Source organism: Cervus elaphus, chromosome 16, assembly GCF_910594005.1.
Source record: "Cervus elaphus chromosome 16, mCerEla1.1, whole genome shotgun sequence".
NCBI classification, from domain to species: domain Eukaryota; kingdom Metazoa; phylum Chordata; class Mammalia; order Artiodactyla; family Cervidae; genus Cervus; species Cervus elaphus.
In genome coordinates this window covers 35353829-35371226 of record NC_057830.1, presented here as the reverse complement: position 1 = coordinate 35371226, position 17398 = coordinate 35353829, and the positions used below count along the sequence as shown (strand labels likewise).

Below are 17398 nucleotides of genomic sequence, written 5' to 3'. Positions count from 1 at the left end.
ATTTCTATAAATCATCCACTTATCAGAATATAATATTAACAGCTTTCTCATAAATCCATAATTCTTGCTAAACACTCACATTTTTTTTCTTGCTCTAATTATAGCAGATTCTGTTCATCTTCCTATGTTACATACTCTGGCCTTGCTCTCCCAGAATTATCACCCACCCACATAAACAGTGACACATCTAGAGTCTGCTTTCAACCTCCATTCTTAAACCTTCTAACTACCTCACAGGCTGTGGCTACAAGGAATTACTATATACCCATTATCTTCTAATGACCTATAATGAAATATAATCTGAAAAGATACTTAATCACTATGCTGAAATTAACACAACATTGTAAAGCTACTATACTTCAAAATTTAAAAACAATTACTAGATAACTACGCCATTATCTTCTGCCCCATTCCCATCCCGTGGTTGCACAATGGGCGTAAGGAACCAACAGAATGGTGAAACAGGTAAAGCAGGAGCCCAGAAAACTCTACTCTGCAAAAATGCTAGGAAGTCAGCCCAGGTTTGTCAGCTTCCTCATGACCTAAATGTGGCTTTCCAACCATGTCCAAATGTCCACTCTTAAGTGGTGATACCTTCAAAAGCATCAGGAATTTCCCATCATCAAATAAACAAAGTTTAAGACTCTGGAATAGTGAGTGGATCACCATCCATCACCACCCCTAGTTGCGTAGTACAATCACTTGAGCAATTTCTAAAAAATGAAACCAGGTCCTATTACATCAGGCTCAAAATAGTTAAGACCCAGACAGCAATACTGTTTTTTAAAAGTTCTCCAAGCAGTTCTTAAAAAATTAAACAGAGTTACCATATGACCATGCAATTTCAGTTCTCTCAGGAGAACTGAAAACATATATTTACTCAGAAATTCACACATGGAATGTCCATAAGGAGCATCAGTCATAATAGCCAAAAAGTAGAAACAATCCAATGATGAATGGATAAACAAAATGTGATATAACCATACAACGATTAGTCAAGTACTAAAAGGAACAAATTTCTGATATAAACTACAACATGGATGAACATTGAAACCGTTAAGTAAAGAAGCTGGTCACAAAAGAGCAGATATGTATACTGTATTATTCCACTTACATGTACTGTCCGGAAAAGGCAAATTCACAGAGTCAGAAAGTATATTAGTGGATGGGATCAGGAAAGAATGGGCAAACTGCTCATGAGAATGGGGGGGACTTCTTTTTGGGGTGATGAAAATGTTCTAGGAATACTGATACTCGCACAACCTTGTGAACGTACTAAAGATACTGAACTGCATGCTTTAAAAGGATGCATTTTATGATATATAAATCATTATCAATCTTTTAAAAAAACAAGCTCTGCAGATGTCTAATGTGCAGCCAGGATGTCACACCAACTACTTTGGAGCAGTGGTTCTCAAAAGTGTGGTACCCAGACCGGCAGCATCAGCACTGCCTGAGAACTCGTCACAAATGCACATTCCAAAGATCACCCAGATCTGGTGAGTCAGGAATGTTTAAACAAGACTTGATGCACAATCAAGTTTGAAAATTACTGCCCTCAAAGAACCTTAGAGGAAAACATTGGTCCTGTTGGTTCCAATTGAAAGGTGAGAAAACTACAAAAAACATAATTTCACTTTATTATTTTACCCATAATAGTCATTCAGTAACACAAAGTTCCAAAAAAAAAAAACACTGAAAAGTGGGGAAAAAAAAAACCACCACCCACACTTCCACCACCCCAAAATAACTACTGTTAACAGTTTAGTGAATAGCTTTCCACTGTTTTCATTTGTTTTCCATCATTGTAATCCACGAGAAATGACTATATCATGCTTTTTATCACAGAACATTAACATATAAACTATTATGTAAAAGCAACGTGGCAATATAATTATAGCACCTTGATTACACTAGTCAGTTGAGAAATTGGGTATATTACAAGAAAATGAAAGAAAATTCTTTAGGTGCGGAAATGTTTTTGGCTCCAAGCCTTTTTGATATAAGTGCCTTCTAAAATGCAGTATTTCTCTTCCCTGGCAAATACAGTACAATAAACATGATTTAACTTTTTCTGATTCTACATCAGTTATTCTAACCATGTGATGGGTAAAGGTGAGGAATTAGTTTGAATCTATCTAAATCTGGGGCATGCCCAGGAACTTGCTTTCCTAAATAAACTCATCATCATTATCTTTCCTGTCTTGGCCTCTTTCTCAAAGTGGCAGCATTTACACATCTGCATGACTTCTGGGCAGCACAGTATGGCCACGTTCCAAAAATATTTCTGAACCCAAGGACAATAGGATCTTTCAGGCTGTTTCCTTGTTTGTTTTAAAATCATCTGCATTGTTTCACTGTCTTGAGGGGGAGAGGAGACAAGACACCACTTTCCTCCTTAAACATTCTTGTGAGAAGCCCTCAAATGTTTCCTCACTTTCTGCAGGTTGTTCTCTGGTAGCCTGAAAGATTGAGAGACCACCTCACCTACGTGTAAGCATCCACTGAGCCACTGATGTCAACGTACATTACATCAGGCAACAAAAAAAACCACAGAGAAAGAAAAAATAAGGCCTATTTCCTGGGTATTAAAAAGTCATAATAAATTGCCAGCTGAATGTTCCCATCTCAAATTCTCCTATCCACATCCTAGTTTGACTTGGCTCTTCCCCACCACATTCAGCTGCATTTATCCCCACCTACCCTCTCAAGAGAATCTAGTGAAGTCTCAGAGCCATTGGAACACAACAGACATAATGCCAAGAGTAGTCTTAGTCTGTGATGAAGACTGAGACATATTTTTGTAAATTTTTTGCCTTCACACCCACACTCCCATTTTGCCACCACCCTCCACTGGAGAAAGATGAACTTCTCACTAGCTGCTCATGCCCAAGGCCTTTATAGTGAAGAGGATAAGCAAGGAAAAGTCACCTTCTTCCTTTGGGTTATTTTCTCTTCCTGAGACCCATTGAGAAAGGGTAGACTAACCTACCTCACCATTCTTGGGGATACAAGTTCGATACACCAAATCTTTGTTTTAGTCAAGTCATATTGACCAGAACCAGTTACAAAGATAACGCTAAGCCAAAACATTATCTTAAACTGTAATGCCAGTTTAATTCTTGCCTCTTATTTTCGAGAACAGAAAACCCATAACAATACCCAACACAGGAAAATCTCCAAACTCCTCAAGATGTGAAAAGAACTTCAGGAAATATCCCTATTCAACAGCACTCAAAATATTACCCAGTTTAACCCACAATCACTTAAAAAGTTTTAACCCATTATCTCACATTAATTTATTGTTTTGGTTTTTGGGCAAAGTGGCATCTCTGCTAACCACTCTCATACAGTAAACTGAATAATATACAGTAAATTGGATATTACTGCTGAAAGTGATTAAACCCCAACTATACTTCCTCAACAGACAAAACTTTACAAATCTTCAGTTCTTTTTATTTTTTAGTTGAATATTAGCTGATTTACAATATTACAAATCTATATTACATTATAAATCTTCAATTCTTACTGAAAACATAACAAAATATTTCAAGTTACTCTCATTTTTCACAAATCATTTAAACATTTGACACTCAATTGTTACAAATACATAAACATTTCCCAATTGATTTAAAAGGTTCAGTATATTCATTGTTAAGCTATTCGAAAATAGCTCTATCATAAGGCAAAAATATAAACACTAATTTTTTAAGTACTTCATACCCACAGCTTTTCCTTACAGTTCTTCAACTTTCCTCATATACCTCAGGATACACAGCCCTGAACTGCTTGACTTTTTTCCCTTTCTTTAAAGCACATTTGTTTTATTCTAACGGCATCTTTATTACTGTTTCGCTCATGCCAAAAGCAACTTTTTAAAAAATGTCAGTTACCTGAAGAATGTACCTACCAAAACAGTCACGCAATCCATGTAAATGTTAACACACCTGTCACTTATGTACCAGGCTCAGTTTTCATTCAAACCAAATAGAAAATTCCTTAGTGAGGAAATCTCCAACAGCTACACTGAGAAAATATTTCATATTCTTTTAGTTCTCACAAGAATGTGCACAAAAACCTGTTCAACTATTCTCTACATCCAGATTTTTAAAAACAATGGCTTAGAAAAATTACCTTCTCAGTCCTCCTAGAAACTGCATGTTCTATCTTGCAAGCAGTGACTACATAAGCTATTTTTCTCAAAAAGAATACACTCACTGCCTCCATTTCCTCACCAAACATCTCCTTGACTTTCAATCTGGTTTCCACCACCTTAACACTCCAACAAAAGGAAAGATACTACTCCCCCAAGTCATCACTGACTCCTAGTGATTGTCAAACCTCTCTTGTTCTCATCATTCTTTCACCTATCTCTGGCATGTGACACATTGTGTAACTTTTTCTCTTGGTTTCTCAGATAATACACCATCTTAGTTCTCTCAGCTTTTCAAATGCTCAGCAGCATCACATCTTTCTCCCACCTCTGAAAGAATATTGTTCAATTCTTAAGCACGTTCTCCCTTCCCACAGAAATGTTATGCCCTACTGGCATCAATTATTACTTTCAACTTCAAAGCAAAAGCTAAAGACTGTCTCTCCAGAGATTCAACCTCCAAGTAACTGCCTATTAGATAGTTACACCTATAATGGAGTTCATCCAAAACGACCTTACTTGAAGATTTCCAAAATTTTCCAAGTAGCCAACAGCATTTTCCAAGTGTTCCAGAGCTCAAAACCGTTAAGCCATTCTTTTAATGAACCACTCCCTCCTATACCAATTTAAGATTTAAGGCCTTATATCTATGCCTTTCTTTACATTCTCTGTCATCAACTTACAACAGGAACCTGATTAAGGGTTATTGTTTATACTTAAAGTCTCTAAGGTTCTAAGCAGTTCTAAGGCATCTTTATCAACTGGAATATCAGTAATTGCCTCTTCTCTACTTCACTGAAATGACATATCCCTATTTACCTGTCTGAACTATCTTAATTAAGAAACTAATGCCAAAGTGGATCAAAATGTTTAATCTTTCAGAATACTGCTAAACTCTATCAAACAACAATGTCACTTGGGTTTCCCTGGTGGCTCAGCAGTAAAGAATCCACCTGCCCATAGGAAGAACCCCTGGAGGAGGAAATGGCAAAGCACTCCACTATTCTTGCCAGGGAAATCCCAGGGACAGAGGAGCACGGCCAGCTACAGTCCATGGGGCCACAAAGAGGAGGACACAACTGAGCAACTAAACGACAACAAACTTCATTAACTTCTGTTCACAGACCATCAATCATCACAAATACAAGGTCTTTATTCTGTTCTGATCCCTACACTTTGATCAAATCGGCCTTGTCATTCTTCCAAACTGCACCTGGTTTGGTTTTGTTTTGGCTGCACCAGATCTTAGTTGCTGCATGTGGGATCTAGTTCCCTGACCAGGGATCAAACCCAGGCCCCCTGAATTGGGAGCATGGAGTCTTAGCCACTGGACCACCATGGAAGTTCCTATGTTGCTTTTTGCATCAACCCTTCATAAGACATATTTTCTCAACAGCATACTGAACATATCTCCATTTTCTCATTTTCTGTCCTTCAATGTAAACAGCGATTAGTCTTTACTTGATGTCCATAATAATTATGATTATTTTAGTGTTACTTAACAATATAGTAAACAGCCCTACTTCAGAGCTGCTTGAGTTCTGAAGTGTAATTTTTACAGCCTCCCTGTCATTCTTAGGAAGTGCCAGTGTGCTATCAACTGCTGCTTCTCACCTTCCTCAAAGGACGCACCCAAACTGGCAGAGAGCTCACAGACCAGCTCACCACGCTGATGAGAACAGCTAGTAAAATCAGCTAAAATCAGAATGAAAAACTAAAGCAAAGGCAAGTGTGTTGCTTTGTTTTTAAACCACAGAAACCAAGTCCAACCAAACCAGTGACTAAATTCTAACACATAGAGCAGATAAAGTGAAATGGGTCTAGAGGAACTAGGTACAGTTCACAGGCCCCACCTGCATCTATCCATTCCTCATTCCCCGGCCATTACAAAACCCCAGCCTTACGTACCACAAATGTGGACATTGTTTGACTTATCAGCTAGCACTTGGCTGTATTCCTGACAGAAGTATTTCAGACAGATAAAGTAGTATAGTATTATGATTAGGAGTACAGGCTTGGAAGTCACACAAATTACTAGATTAAATAACCTTGAGAATTTTACTCTTTCTCAAGTCTATAAGGAGTACCACACAAGATAATGTACCTCATATTGTTAAACTAGATCATAACTGGTAGCACCTATAGGATATTAAAGTACATTGACCACTTTTTTTGGTTAATTCTGTTTCAAAATATTGTCGATTTATTCAAACAATTTAAATAACTTTACTGAGGTATAATGGGTATTGTATAATCCACCCTTCTTAAGTGTACAATTCAGTGATTTTTAGTATTCATGACGCTGTACAACTATCACTACAGGCCAAATGTCACCACAACGAAACCCTTCGTGACCCTTCGTGACCCTGGTCATTTCTTTGTCCCACAGATGTCTAGACCAGAGTATATACATTGGTTCAGGGTATGCCAGCTACACCCCATTACAGCTGGGATCTTTTGGCAACATGAGATAAGCATTAGAACAATTAAACAGCTCAAACTGCCTTTAAAAAAATGAAAGTTGAAAGTGCTTTGGTTAAAATAGTAAATGGCCTACTTTAGCTAACAAGAATTTTATTCCTGTTACCACTACCTGGAATGTTCTGCACAGGGGTATTTTTTCCACCATTACCTTAGCACTCCCAATCACAAGGAATTAAAAAGGTACTAAATAAGGTGAAGTACCTAAGCTAAGAATTTTTTTAAGAGGTCATCTGATCTTCAACAATTCAAAGCAGCATTTCAACAAGTAACTGATATTACAGGAAATTTCTCTTCAAAATAAAATGAGATCTTGACTGGAGGAGGAATGTTGAAACATCCAGTAAGTTCCAATAAAACACTTACCCAAAAAAATGTTGAAAACTACCAACTTACATTAAGAATAACTTTCTCTTTTACTAGTGGCTACAAATAAACTACCAAGTCAAGGCCAAACAAATGATACAATAACATGGTAACCCAAATAACACCAAATTCCAATAAAACTTCATTATGATGAAATTCAAAATGTTTTAACAAAAGAAACAATTGTAACTTCAGGAATTTGGGAAGAACCCAGCAGAAGCAAGGCTCAGACTCCTAATACTTCAAGGAAACCTTGGCCAATACTGGAATCAACTGACAGTGTGTTCTGTCACCCTCCACAGCATCCTGATTCCTAACTGCACTGTCTGTCTTCCCACAGGGACAGTGCATTATTCACCTACATCCCTAGCATCTAACAACTGCCAACAAGTAGCAGCAGTAAACATTTATTCAAGTGAACACCTGTATAGTAGCATATACCAGTAACACCAAAAAACTGTTATTCAGGCCTAATCTGGATTAACCTACATTCTAAGCATTCCAGAGACTTGTCATGAGAATATACTATCTAAAAGTTTTTATAAATCTAAGAGTTTGGCTTCATTCTCACACATTAAAAAGGGAACTTCGATCAGTGTTTCAAAATTTGGGGTGGGCAAAGGAGTAACAGGATACACTTTGAGCCTTCTAAGAATCCAAGAAAGTTATACTTATCCTACAATAAAGTGAAATTTACTTAACATTTACAAGAATTATCTTAACTAAGTAACAGCATCAAAGATATGGTTTTTCCAGTAGTCATGTATGAACCTGAGAGTTGAACCATTAAGAAGGCTGAGCACTGAAGAATCAATGCTTTTGAACTGTGGTGCTGGAGAAGACTTGCGAGTCCCTTGGGCTGCAAGATCAAACCAGTCAGTCCTAAAGGAAATCAACCCTGAATGAATATTCACTGGAAGGACTGATGCTGAAGCTGAAGCTCCAATACTTTAGCCATCTGATGCAAAGAGCTGACTCACTGGAAAAGACAGTGATGCTGGGAAAAACTGACAGCAAAAGAAAGGGGCACTAGAAGATAAGATGGTTGGATTAAGGTATCACTGACTCAATGGACACGAGTTTGAGCAAACTCAGGGACACAGTGAAGGACAGAATCCTGGCGTGCTGCAGTCACAAAGGGTCAGACAGGACTTAGCGACTGAACAAGTAACAGCAATAGTTCACTCTTGCTTATCAGATGATTTTCTGACTGGCAGTTACATCTGATAAATATTGAGAAAATAATCACTTAAGAAATGATTATTCAGTAGTGTACTTCAGTGACAATAACTAAATAAGGTAAAAAGAAACAGAAACCCTGATTGAATAAGGAGGTTATAAAGGATTCTTTGTGAACAGTGGGAAAATCTGAATGTGGATGTCAAATTTTATTGACATTATACATTATATTTTAAATAAGCATTCCCTTTCCTAGGTGTAAAGCTGTTATTGTGCCTATTTATGAGAAGTTTTTATTGTGAAGAAACACTTGCTAAGGAAACATTTAGGCATAAATGTCAAAATATTTGCATTTTACTTTCAAATCATTTAGACTCAAAAGATAAAGCATGGAGTATATATAGAAAAAAGTCAATGTGAATATTAAGTAGTAACTCTAGTTCAAAGGTATACATTATACTCATTCAGCTTTTATAGATTTGGAAAATGTCTTTAAATTGGAGGAAGCCAAACGGAAAAAAAAAAAGAATTAAAACTGCAAAGAGGACAGAAAAACAATAAAGACAAGTATAGGACCATATGGCAGAAATATACCTCAAACATCCATAATTACCATAAATATGAATGGTCTCCATGCTCCAGTTTTTAAAAGAGAAGTTGGCAGGTTGTAATAACAAAGCAAAATCCAGCTGCGTGTTGTTCATAAAAGATCTATCTAAAACATCCCACTAGAATTGGCTAAAGCAAAAAATTAAAGCAATACCAAATGTTAGCAAGAATGTGGAGCTCTCACCAATTCAGTCTTCAAGAATTAAGCTCCAATGTCAAACATATCCATTGTATGTACAAATTAAATTTTCCTGTAGGTATCTAGAATGAGACTAGCTATGTAAAATCCTCAAGAGAACTGAGAAAATAGTCACTTTCTATGTTCTGTGGTTCGAATGGTGGCTCAGATGGTAAAGAATCTGCCTGCAATGTGGGAGGAGACCTGGGTTCGATCCCTGGGTTGGGAAGATCCCCTGGAGGAGGGTATAGCAACCCACTCCAGTATTCCTGTCTGGAGAATCCCATGGACAGAGGAGTCTGGGGGCTACAGTCCATGGAGTCGCAAAGAGCTGGACTGAGTGACTAAGCACAGCACACAGTGATTCAAATGAGGAGCCTCCTTAAGAATGACTGTACAATACTATGGGCTTCCCAGGTGGCTCAGTGGTAAAGAGATGCAGGAGACACAGGTTCCATCCCTGATCCAGGAAGATCCCACATGCCGTGGAGCAACTAGGCCCATGTGCCGCAACTAGGCCCATGTGCCACAACTACTGGAGCCTGTGTTCTAGAGCCCAGTAACTGCAACTACTTAGCCCAAGTGCCACAAGTACTAAAACCCAAAAGCCCTAGAGCCCATGCTCCACAAGAGAAGCCACTGCAATGAAAAGCCCACACACCACAACCAGAGAAAGCTCATGCAGAGCAATAAAGACCAAGCACAGTCAAAAAATGAATAAATTTAAAAAAAATTTTTTAATTTACCTTAAAAAAAAAAACAGAATCAACCTGCAATGCAGGAGAGTCGATCCCTGGGTTGGAAAGATCCCTGGATAAGGAAATGGCAACTCACTCCAGTATTCCTGCTTCAGAAATCCCAAGGACAGAGCAGCCTGGGGGGCCACAGTCCATGGGGTTGCAAAGGGTCAGAGACACGACCTAGCGACCAAAACAATGCTAATAATTTGGGATTACCTGGTAAAGTTACACATACCCTACACACAACCCCAAAATTCCACTCTCAGTCATACAATTTCAGCAAACTAGTTTACTTGTTTAGAGGTGGGGTGCAAATGTTCACAAGGAGAATGAGTACAATTTGTAATCATAAAAAAAAAAAATAAACTGGAAATGAGACAAACATTCATCACAATAAAATAAGATGCACCATATCCTTACAATAAAGTAACATACTACTGAAAATGATGGAGAAGAATCAATGTGGATGAAAGTAAAACATGTAAAGTATCCGGAGAATCACACAATCCCATCTAGATCAAGATTGAAAATGGGCAATACTAAACTATATATTATTTATGGATACATATTGAGTAAAAATTATTCTAAAAAATACTAAGACCAAAATATAGGGTAACGGTAACCCCCCGGGGAAAAAGTAACTTAGGAGATGGAATACACAAGGGAGTTTAAGGTGGCATTAATGTTCCATTTCTTGGTTGGTCATGTTATTTCTGGTTTTGAAAACTCCACGTTTTTTTCTACTTCATACACCTCCTTTGGCATGTAGTTTACATTTTTCAAAAAAAAAAAAAGTATGAAAGGTATGATCTCATTCTTTTTAAAGTGTACACTTTATCTAGGGAAAAAAGAAAAAAGATTTATACTAAAATGTTAAACCATGATAAGTCATTTTTTTTTTTCCAAATTTTCTAAAATGCATTTTCTTACGTAAAACAGTCCCAGCCAGCCTGACCCAAAAACCAATCTTAAAATGGAAATTTGTAAATTAACTTGAAAAAAGAGAGGGGGAAGAACTGGTTTGGTCTAGGAAACAAGTTAGGCTTGTCAATAAATCCTAAAGACAGTTACTTTTTCCCTAGACTTTATTTCAGTTAAATTTGTATTTTTTAAACCCACTTATTCTCTTGTTTATGATCTGACAACATTATTATCAAATGAAAAATCTCACCTTCCAAAGAGCACACATTCCAGCTGAGTAGACATGCACAATACAGATAGCACATTACACCTCCCCCAAGCCCGTGAGACAGCAAAGATACTTCAGGTTTTCATCTGCTTGCTTAGGAAGCAGCAATGTCATGGTGGCAAACAGAGGCAGAAGGAATACAAGCTCCTCAGCTGAAACTTGCGTGTGGAGTATTTTTGCATGTGGCTGAAGGAACAGAAGGCAAAAAAGAAAGAGAGAGAAAACAAGGGAAAGAGAGAAAGAAGAGGAAAACAGAAGGAGGACAGGAATGGAAAGAATTCAAGAAGGCAAAGAGGGAGAAAGACATTAATAGCAAGAAGGAACGCTGAGCTTCTAAAAGTCTCCATAGGTATACCTAGAACTGATTTGATGAGAAGACTGAGACATGGCAACCCACTCCAGTATTCTTGTCTGGAAAATGCCATGAACGGAGGAGCCTGGTCAGCTACAGTCCATGGGTTCGCAAAGAGTCGGATACAACCGGGCAACTTCTCTTTCTTTTCTTTCTTTTGCAACATGTAAAAATTTTTGAGTAAAGAGCAAAGCATTAAAGTATTGGGGGAACTCCCTGGCAGTTCAGTGGTTGCTGTTGCTGCTACTGCTAAGTCGCTTCAGTCGTGTCCGACTCTGCAACCCCATAGACCGCAGCCCACCAGGCTCCGCCGCCCCTGGGATTCTCCAGGCAAGAACACTGGAGTGGGTTGCCATTTCCTTCTCCAGTGGTTAGGTCTCCACAATTCCACTGCAGAAGGCATGGGTTTGGACCCTGGTCAGGGAACTAACACCCCAGATATCATGATGTGGACAAATAAAGTATTAGTGGATTATGTATGTAGAGCATAACTTTACATGAGTAGGCTCCTATGTGACAACTTACGTAAAAAGTTAATGACAAAAAAAATGAAGGTATAGCAACAAGTCTAAATCCAAATAAAATTCTCTCCTCTACAAATCCTTGAGAATAATCAAAGTTTAATCTAATCAACATACGTTCTATTATTTTTAGAGTCCAAATGAAAAAAAACAAGCAACGTATTGCTAACACCCTTTAAAAGTAGAGCATTGCCTAGTCTTAAATGAAATACCTACTCCGTGGTCCATGCCTCATTTCATAAATTAATTCCAAACAGTGAACTGGGTTTCAATTTAATTGAGCTCACAACTCCAGTATGAAAATGAGTTTTCTGAAAACTGAAACACACTATAATACACATGCTATGTCAGCCAGAATTTCACAAGCCTGTTCTTCAAAACCTAGGCCAAGAAATTTCAAAACTAAAATAACTTACTTTCTTTAAAAAGTACAGAGCAAGCATCTTTGAGAGAAACACTGTCAAGAAAACAGAGAGTAGGAGGGGGACTTCCCTGACAGGCCAATGATTAAGACTCTGCACTTCCACGTAGGGGCACGGGCTCAATCCCTGGTGGGGAAACTTAAGATCCCACGCGCCACTCAACGTGGCCAAAACAATAAAAGTTTTTTAAAAGTAGGAAAAAAAAAAAAGGTAGGAAATTTCAGCATACATAGTTGACATTATAATTGTCAAAACAAAACCAACTAATTTGATTCCTGGACTTAAAGAAAAAAGAAAGAAGTCCACTTGATCAGTTCAGTTTAGTCACTCAGTCCTGTCCGACTCTGCGAACCCATGGACTGCAGCACGCCAGGCTTCCCTGTCCATCACCAACTCCCAGAGCTTGCTCAAACTCATGTCCATCGAGTCGGTGATGCCATCCAACCGTCTCATCCTCTGTCATCCCCTTCTCCTCCAGCCTTCAATCTTGCCCAGCATCAGGGTCTTTTCCAATGAGTCAGTTCTTCGAATCAGGTGGCCGAAGTATTGGAGCTTGAGCTTCAGCATCAGTCCTTCCAATGAATATTCAGGGCTGATTTCCTTTAAAATTGACGGGCTGGATCTCCCTGCAGTCCAAGGGACTCTCAATAATTGGGTCAAAAATATTTCAAAACCTACCACAGGTTTATAAGGTGATATTCCCTCTCTTCACCTTATTTCAAGTTATATTCCCACTCTCCTTTTGGGGAAAAGAAAAAAGAGAAAACAACGGTTTCTAAGCTCTGTCAGAGACCCACCTTCTCACTAGTCAACACCACCAGTGCCATACTACTTAGCTTTTAAAGGACACTGCATATACTCAAGTTAACAACTAAGAGCTAACTGATCATTGCTGACTTATAGCTGCCTCACAAGAAGAAATAAAAGATAGATTTGTTTAAAATCAAAGGAGGACTTTCCTATTGGCCAGTGGTTAAGAATCTGTCAATGCAGGGGACACAAGTGTGATCACTGGATCAGGTTTGATCCTGCATGCCACAGGGCAACTAAGCCTGTGTGCTAGTACTATCAAAGCCTATGCTCCCTAGAGCCTGTGCTCCACAACGAGAAGCCACCATTCACCCCAACTAGAGAAGCTCTCATGCAGCAACAAAGGCCCATCCAAACCAAATAAATAAAATAAATTTAAAAAAATAATAAAAGCAAAGGGAACTTCACAATCTGTGAATCCGTGCAGACCACTTCTTCTGAGCAGGCACTAATCCTTTAAAATGCACTTACACACACACCCCAAAAAGTTTCTTATGACAGCAACAAAATCATAAGAGTAAGTTTTCATTTTTAAAGAGGACTGGGGAATCAACACTTCAAAAGTAAAGGCTTCTCTTCAGACCAGTTCAAACCTTCAAGACTGGTTTATACTCTCTATATGCAGTTTATATTCATGGGAGCAGGGATAGCAACCAGTTTCTGTCAAAACACAAATACTGAAATAAACCCCTTCTCCTCCTGGTTCTCCTACCACGTCTCACCAAACAATAAAAGTCACCCAGGCTAATACCAAGACACCACCGGTGAGCACTGCACAGGCTGACCGGTTACCGGGAAAGGGAAGCAGAGGAGTGACCGTTGTTCTAGCCCAGCTCTAAAGGCAGCGCTCTCTGAGACTGCTGGTCCAGCCCACGTATAGAGAGAGAGGCCAGAGGAAACCAGAGCGGCAGGAAACAGGCAGCAGGGGCAATTACCACAAGCCTTTCCCATGGCCTCATTCCCATGCCACCACTTCCAGTCAAATATTTCAATCATAACAAAAACCTCCCTTCTTTCAGTCGTTTTCTTAACTACTGAAGGTCAGAAACAAGGAAGCAGACGGAGGAAATCAGAGCTGTGGGAAACAAGGAGGACAGGAGTGGAGGGAAAAAAAATCTCACCACACATGCCAACTAGCCTTAAGGAGACAAACTCAGGAGGAACACACTAGAAGCAAGCAAGCAGAAAAGTAGTGTAGGAGAAACTAATCACTTTTGCCTCGATAAGTGAAGGTGCCACCGCAATGAGAGGGCAGTCTTAACCAAGGGCTCTGCAAGTAAGAGATGCTGGGGTACGGGAAGACCCTTCATCTCCAGCAAATTCATTCCCTTTCCTGAGACAGACAGACATCCCACCCCAAGAGTCACCCAATCCTTAGGATTACACTCACTTTCCTTCCACTTTTATTAGACAAACTAAACTACAACTAAAAATTATGAATGCACAACTCATAGCGGAAAAGTGAGGAACACACTAACTACTGACACACCTTTGATTTTAAAAGTACTATCATAATCAAAGAAAAAATATAAAGCAATTGGGTTCACTCAAAAAGTGAATTATATACCCTTCAAATAAAAGATGATCTTTAGGTACCCTGTGGAGACCTTTAAAAGTTCTCAATTGTTCTGCACGGAAGGGCAGAACACAGTAAGCCTAAATACTGACGGAGACACCTTGAATACACGCAGAAACAATATCCAACAGAGGTGGAAGTAAACTACAGGATTAGGTCAAACAGGAAATAACAGGAATGATGATGGAATCAACTAACTCCTAGAGATAACAAGGAAGAGACCAGAGTGGTGAGAACAGTGATGGTACCTGAGATACCTGGACAACTAATTAGATTGAAAACCCAGGGGAAAAGGTGGGACTGCCGAGTGGGAAAAGTGATTCAGCGGCAAAGAAAACTGAGATGCAATGCACCAAGGAAAAGAATAACATTTGGAATAAAATAAAAGAGAGCGCTTTAAGTTTACAAACCTCCTCTCAAACCTACAGTAAAGCACAACCGTGACACAGCCAGCCCACAGGAACTAGGACCGAGGAGGAAAACTGAATCCCGAGAGTCTGGCACCAAAGCCTTCCAGAGTGAGGAGGAGAAGTAAAACTGAACTATGCCTCCGGGCTGCCGAGAAAGCCGAGTGTGTGCAGAAGTTGGGCTCTGAGATGTCCAGTTCCAGGACTAGCGACAGGCGTGAACGCGGAAAGGTGGTCAGCGACAGCGTGGCGCGGGAGCTCGAGCGGACCGGCAGGAAGGGACAACGGTGTGAGAAAACCACACCCTCCAGGACAGAAACCCGAAGGGGGGAGGGGCAGGCGCCCCCTGGGGCTGGGTGGGGCTGGGCTGACTAGGACGGGGTAGGCAGAAAGGAGCGCCGGACAAACAGCGGCGGAGAGGAAAGACAGCACCCAGGCCTGGGCGAACTGAGGACGCACGAAGCCGGCGAGCGTAGCTCGGCCCAACCTCAGGGTGGACGCTGGGGCAGTAGAAAGGGCTCTGGGGGAAAGAAGAGCTGAACCCAGGTCTACTAAGCGCAAGCTGTAGCGCTCAAGGAGATGGAACGGGGAAGGAGAGAGAGAAGGTGCCAATTACCGCTGCCGCTCTCGCTGGACTCGGGACCCGCCGCCGCCGCCGCCGCCGCCGCCGCCGCTCGTTACCTGCCAATGTGCCTCTTACAAAGCGGCGGCGGCGGCAGAGTCGGCCCGGCCCGTCACGTGACCCCCGCGTCACGGCCGAAGGAGGAGCCAACACACGTAGCTAGCCGCGCGGCTCATCAGCCCGCCTACAGAGCGCGTTGTTTCCTGTAGCCACCACCCCAACTCCCACCCCGAGAGGCCAACAGCTGCGGGTCAGGGAAAGGCACGCAGATGGAGTCAACGAGGGAGATTTTATGGAGTTTCTCGAACTCGGAGTTCTCAGAGACGTACTACCCACCGCGTCCGGGATGCCCAAGAACAGCTCGTCGTCGCTGTGTGATGACCTCACAAGGCACCTCAGGTCGCTCCCCTGCCTACGGCCGCCTTTCCGTCATCACGTGGTGTGGTCCGACCACTCAAGACAAACCCAGGCTCCCAAACCTTATGCGAGGGGACTGCGATTCCCAAACAGCAGGCACCCACCACCACATCCTTTCCTTCCTGGGTTCGTTAGATGGTGCGCCTGTGACTTCGGTCCGAGGGAAGGCCGAGGCGGAAAGTGGACAGGGCTATCACCTGAGACTAATAACAGTGGGCGCCGCCTGCCAGGTGGCTGAGCGTCCCTCCTCCTGGGAGATGTAGTTCCGGCGAGGCGTGAGGTTCTGCGACCACGTTCCCGGGCTCGCGCTCCGCCCCGCCCCCTGCGCGGGAAAATGCCAACGGCTCGCCAAGGTAGCCGCTGAGCCCGGCGGGATTCGGGAAGCACCGCCACGGGGCGGGCGGACCTCGTAGCTTCTGTCCTGTTCAATGAGGGCTTGAATTCTGCATTCCCAAGCCTCTTCAGCCTGAAAAGACTACAGTTTGTTGAAAAGCCTACTCTTGTCGGACGTCATACAACTTCTTTTATTAAGTCATAGAATCAACCCTTTGAGGCAGGAATTGTCCCGGTTTTAAGCGTAAAGCAAGAATTCAGTTTCCCAGCTGAACTGGCCCAAATCCAAGTTTTCTATCTCCAAACAATGAATAACCTGCCTCTCAAAATGACCTCACCTGTTTTAACTCCAAGAATTAAGTGTAAAGAATAGTGGGTCATAATTACGGCACAGTGTTTTTTAGTCTTTTCTCTTTTACTGGCCTGTTGGATCCTCACAGGCATATCCGAAACTGGTTAGACGCACGGAGTTTGGAGCCCAGCAGGCCTCGCCGCAATTCGAGCGTTACTTTGTGACAACATTTCACCTGCTTGTGAAATTAAATGAGATTATGTGAAGTACCACTTTGGCACAGAGTAGTAAGAGCCGGACGGGACTGAAGCGATTTAGCATGCACGCAATCCCTTAATAAATATTAGTAATCATATTCACACCTTGTATATACCCTTTGGAAACAACAGGTTTAATAAAGGTGAAAAGGGAGTTAAGCATATAGTGATATTTGCGTAGGATACTATGCTGCTTACTAACTTGATAATTACTAATAGACTCAGTTCAGTTCAGTTGTTCATTCGTGTTCGACTCTTTGCAACCCCATGGACTGCAGCACGCCAGGCTTCCCTGTCCATCACCAACTCCCGGCGCTTACTCAAACTGATGTCCACTGAGTCAGTGATGCCATCCAACCATCTCATCCTCTGTTCTTCCCTTCTCCTCCTGCTTTCAATCTTGCCCAGCATCAGGGTCTTTTCCAGTGAGTCAGTTCTTCACATCAGGTGGCCAAAGTAGTGGAGTTTCAGCTTAAGCATCAGTCCTTCCAGTG

General features: G+C 41.1%; 1 protein-coding gene across 7 annotated transcripts in view; it reads right to left on the bottom strand.

Moving 5' to 3' along the window:
- The window catches only part of UBAP2 (ubiquitin associated protein 2), a 112235-nt gene extending 96271 nt beyond the window's left edge, over window positions 1–15964 (bottom strand). For 3 of the 7 annotated variants that reach the window (XM_043927699.1, XM_043927701.1, XM_043927704.1), the window contains exon 1: window positions 15600–15729. The gene's annotated coding sequence lies outside the window, so the exon portion shown is untranslated. Of the gene's footprint in view, window positions 1–15599; window positions 15731–15941 lie in introns of those variants that run through there. The other 4 variants (XM_043927697.1, XM_043927703.1, XM_043927698.1 and 1 more) reach the window with 3 other exon arrangements.
- Window positions 15965–17398: the final 1434 nt, after the last annotated feature.